Source organism: Akebia trifoliata, unplaced genomic scaffold, assembly GCF_017979445.1.
Source record: "Akebia trifoliata isolate Shusen 1 unplaced genomic scaffold, ASM1797944v1 Contig00856, whole genome shotgun sequence".
In the NCBI taxonomy this organism is placed as follows: Eukaryota; Viridiplantae; Streptophyta; class Magnoliopsida; order Ranunculales; family Lardizabalaceae; genus Akebia; species Akebia trifoliata.
Genome location: NW_028237273.1, coordinates 30560 through 35493, shown reverse-complemented (window position 1 = coordinate 35493; position 4934 = coordinate 30560). Strand labels below are relative to the sequence as shown.

The window sequence follows — 4934 nt, the reverse complement described above, 5'->3', positions numbered from 1 at the left end:
TGGGGAGACTCAATGTCACGACTCTGGGGAGCAAACACAAGCCGCTCAACCACTACTCCACCACTCGAGTGATTTTTTTTAATTTTATTACGAGTGGGGAGACTCAATATCACGACTCTAGGGAGCAAACACAGGTCGCTCAACCACTGCTCCACCACTCGGGTGATTTGTTTTTATTTTAATGTGGGTAGGGAGACTCAATGTCACGACTCTAGGGAGCAAACCTAGGTCGCTCAACCACTACTCCACCACTTAGTGATTCCTTTTTATTTTATTATGGGTGAGGAAACTCAATCTCATGACACTGGGGAGCAAACCTAGGTCACTCAACTACTGCTCTACCACTCGTGATTCTTTTTCTTATCCCCTTTTTTATGACTTTGCATTAAAATGTCGAAGGATATGCTTGTTTAGCCCTTATGCTTTCACACTTTTGAACTTTAGGGTATCATCATTTTTCAACCCAGACTTTATTATTAGGCAGTCTTTTCCAATAGCACATACCAATGATGGCTTCCGCACTCATATATCATTTTTTTTATTTTCTTTTTGGGCTTTTCATTTTCTCATCTTTTTTTTATGATTTTGCATTGAGTTGTTTGGGGGATAAGTTTTTCACAGTTTTGAACTTGAGCTATCAACATTTTTAACTTGATCTCAACCCGTAACGAAATAATTGAGAAAGTTCAGTACAAGGATACATATGGGGTCACATAGTGATCAAAACTGCAACATGGCCACAATCTAATCCTTACTAACAATGGACAAGGGGGGCACTCTGATCATCAAAGACTAACCAATTGAATCACCCTCTAAGTTGAAGAGTAGTAAAGACACTACCAATTGAGATTCAAAGATATCTAACCCACACTATAGGCTCAACTGCTCTAAATTCTCATAACATAATTATGATGAAGGTATGATCAATACATATAGGGTTCCTAAAATGCAAGTCACATAAGAAGACTTCAAATTATTTTTATGCATCTATAATTAATCATAAATACTTTTTAAAAATTGTAATAATTATCTTCTAGTTTTCTATTTTTCCATGTTATAAATTACTATTTATTAATCAAATGATAATGAATAATATCTTATTTATCGAAGTGGGACTAGTGTGTGTTGTACATTTTGCATTATACAATTCTATTTGTCTTGCAACATGTAGTCTTCTAAGAAAACTGTGAAAATAAAAATAAATTTCTTGTCAACATGCAAAAATTGCTATCCGTGGAAAACTACTTGCCACAAATGAATAGAATATGTATTCACGAATAAATTCCTACATCAAAATAAGACAAAACTAATTATAATTTTTAAAAAATATTCAGTCGTGTTCTAATTTTTCATCTATTTATTAAGAAAAAATTTAAAACTACGAAAAAATAATTTCTTGTTTGCCTACTAAAAACATTTTATATGAAAACTAATTATCATAAACAAGCAAACATTATTTTCACTACAAATGAAATCCAACATCCAAACATTATTTTCACTACAAATGAAATCAAACATCTATGCATGCATGCATACAATTTATTATAAATATGTTAGAAAATTAATTAATTCTTATTTTCTAATTACGTTTAATGAAATAAATGTTGGATGGTCAATTAGAATCAAGATAATAGATTGAGCTACACAAGATAACAATGAAGATATGGATCAATAGAAAGACAATATATAAAAAATTAGAAATGAACACCTTCAAGAATATACAAGAGTAGCTCTAATAGGTGATAAATTAAGAAAAAGTCGATAAAGATGGTTATGCATAACATTAAGTGAAAGCTGATTATAAATCCAATTCGAACGAATATATAACTTGAAGGTTCTAAATGAGCATCAAGAAGAGCAAAATGAATGAGGATTGAGGTAGTGGAAGTAGATATGAACACACTATCAAAACAAGAAATTGATTTGGATATTAAAGAATCAAGGAATAAAGGCAAATACAAAATCTTCATATTAAATGAAGAAGTAAGGTAAAGGTGACAAAATTATTTTTAGAAATTATTAAATGAGGATAACACTAAAAACCTAGAATTAATAAATCATACATCAAGAAAGAAAACCAATACAATTTCCTAGATTCATCGAAAGAAAGACAATTAAGAACCAAATTATACCTAAGATCTCTAATTAAATTGAGACTACAAGTGAATCAGTTGAGAAATATTATCAAGATATGAATCTTACACCCTCTGTACTTCCTGAGGAAATAACTTAGTTACTGCGCAATCATCATCCAATATTTGCATGCGTTCCATGTTCCTAAAAGTGAGTCCACTATCATCATCACCCATCTCTTCTGCATTTGCAATGATTGTTTCAAAAGCTTCAATTAAAACAAGATTTTTAGTGCTATAAATCAACTATATGAACTACTGTTGGGAGGTAACACAGAATATATAACAAGATCTGTAGTATGGTAAATAATTGACCTGCATAGCTAAAAATATATCGGAGAGAACAAAAAGGCATCAGTCACAAGCCATTTTTTTTGTTACTCTCACTACAGGCCAACCAAGGAACGGGTGTAAGGACCTCAATTTATGGACCAAAAGCTAGAGGGATTTTATCTCAAAATTCCCCTTCCTTTTATATAGGCACTTACTAAAACCTAGGTTCTTTTAATCTAGACTTCCCTCCCTTCAATTGGATTTTAAATATCAAATGATTTAAGATTAACAAGAAAAAGTTGTTACCATTCATTATTATTAGGTCCATTGGTTGAACATAATGAAACCATGATTGTTGAGACACATGTCAAGAGTACAGGAAGTTGCGCATCAATTAGATGAAATCCCTTTCTTATTGTTGATACGAACTGCATTTCTCTAAATCCAACTCTAGAGAAAACTGTTGGATTGAACTGCAAAAAATAGTTAGTTAAAAATTAAATGTTATCATAAAAACACATAGCATTGCAATAAATAAATAAATAATCCAAAAGAAAAATAAGTACATGACAACAGCCTATTTGTAATGTTGTGAGAATATGGAGGAAGCCTAGTTTAAATACCTAGAATGTATATGAGATAGGCATCACTTACAAAAAGGGTCCTTACAATAGATGGCATGTTGTCACCATGGGTAGTGACTTGGAACACTTCATAATCACTCTTGGTTGACTATAAACTTTGAATTTCAGAGTTAAATATAAAAATGGCTATTTCTATGGATCTATGTATTTTTTAGAACTTGTTAGTCCTCATATTTACATGAGTATTTCTATCATTTTTAAGGTCATTCGTATATCATAAGAAGTGGGGTTTTGCTTTTTCAAAATTTTAAATGTCATTTCTTTGATTTTAAAGTAAATGGAAAACTCGTGGAGATTGCTTAACAGCATTTACAGATTGTAGATGTGTTATATTAACACTCTGTACATGTATACAATTTTTCGACTACCTAACTAACTAAATATAAATATCCAACAACCATCTAACAGTGATCATACCTTAAGTTGAAAAATGTTTGATTTCCATTATATCCAACCTCCGATCCATGAATTATTGGGGTATTATATGGCTGGATTCTAATATGATTCAAACAGACAAGCTCTCAAAGGTTCTTAGTTCATAGTTTTTCCCCCTAATAAGTAAGATTCTTATTATCTACAATAGATAAAGACATTTTTTTCTGAATATAACAAGTATAAAAATTCGAAAATTTTTAGAATATAAAAAATCAAATACAAACCCAAAATGCCCCTGGTGCATATGATAGACCCAAAACAAAACAAAACAAAAAACCAAACCCCTAAAAGAAAGAACGAAGGCATATCCATCAAAAAACAGAATTCTACAATATTTACAGATCTGAGCCATTTACAGGACCTTAATTTCAAGGAAATTAATCATACATACCTGCTCTTGAACAATGTTATGGAGACTTCGGTAGACATTCCTTTGGCATCTCCACAAACAAATAGAAAATCGTTCCAAACATCTGAAGATTGATTGCCTCACAAAAATGGGAGCCCAATCGCAATCGTGGTTCTCTTCCTAAGGTACGGTATTTTGGAGAAATATGGATTGCAAAACCACATTAGGATCAAAAACCCTAATCACAGAGAGAGAGAGAGAGAGAGAGAGAGGATGGGAGCCCGATTGCAATCGCGGTTCTCTTCCAAAGGCACAGTATTCTGGAGAACGATGGATTGCAAAAGCCAAATTAGGAGAAAACAACCACATTACAGAGAGAGAGAGAGAGAGAGAGAGAGAGAGAGAGAGGAGAGAGAGAGAGAGAGAGAGAGAAGCCTTACGTAGTGTTGGAAAGCTGGAGCGTCCTAGGGTTGGTGTTTAAATAGAAGGTTTGGTTGTTTAGGCGGAAAATCGAACCGTTGTGAGAGCCAGCCACGATTTTGTCCAGCTGGAAACCATTCAATTTGCATTCTCACTCGCACTTGATAAATCATTTTACTTCCTTTTAAAATTATTTACTAATACCTACATATTATATTTAAATAATTATATTTTATTTAAAAAATAAAGTAGATTAAGAAATGCCCAATATATTTCAATTTAGATAAAAAATATCAAAATTACTATAAATATTCACATTTTTATTTAAATTGACTTAATTCTATGAGATTATCATTAAAATAATAAGAATGCCCAATTATATTTCAATTTAGATAAAAAATATTAAAATTACTATAAATATTCACATTTTTATTTAAATTGACTTAATTCTTATGAGATTATCATTAAAATGATTTAAATGCCCCCCCCCCTCCTCCCCCCTCTCTTATATCGGTTGAGACAAAAGTTAATTATTACTACAACATGAAAAAAACTCTCAATCACAATGTCAAGCAAATGGCCCTTAGTTAGATATCTTATATCTTGCTAAGTGTGGAGAGATTAGTCACGCAAAATGATGAAAACACGTATTAAATGAGTGAGGGAGCCCACTGGGAAACA

At 31.9% G+C, this 4934-nt stretch overlaps 1 long non-coding RNA gene across 1 annotated transcript; it reads right to left on the bottom strand.

The window, feature by feature from the left end:
- Positions 1 to 345: 345 nt before the first annotated feature.
- On the bottom strand, positions 346 to 4195 carry LOC147380957 (uncharacterized). The gene is made up of 3 exons (XR_015174889.1): positions 3876 to 4195; positions 2712 to 2878; positions 346 to 2314 (listed from the first exon to the last, which is right to left on the bottom strand). It is a non-coding gene; the product is annotated as an uncharacterized LOC147380957 (long non-coding RNA).
- Positions 4196 to 4934: the final 739 nt, after the last annotated feature.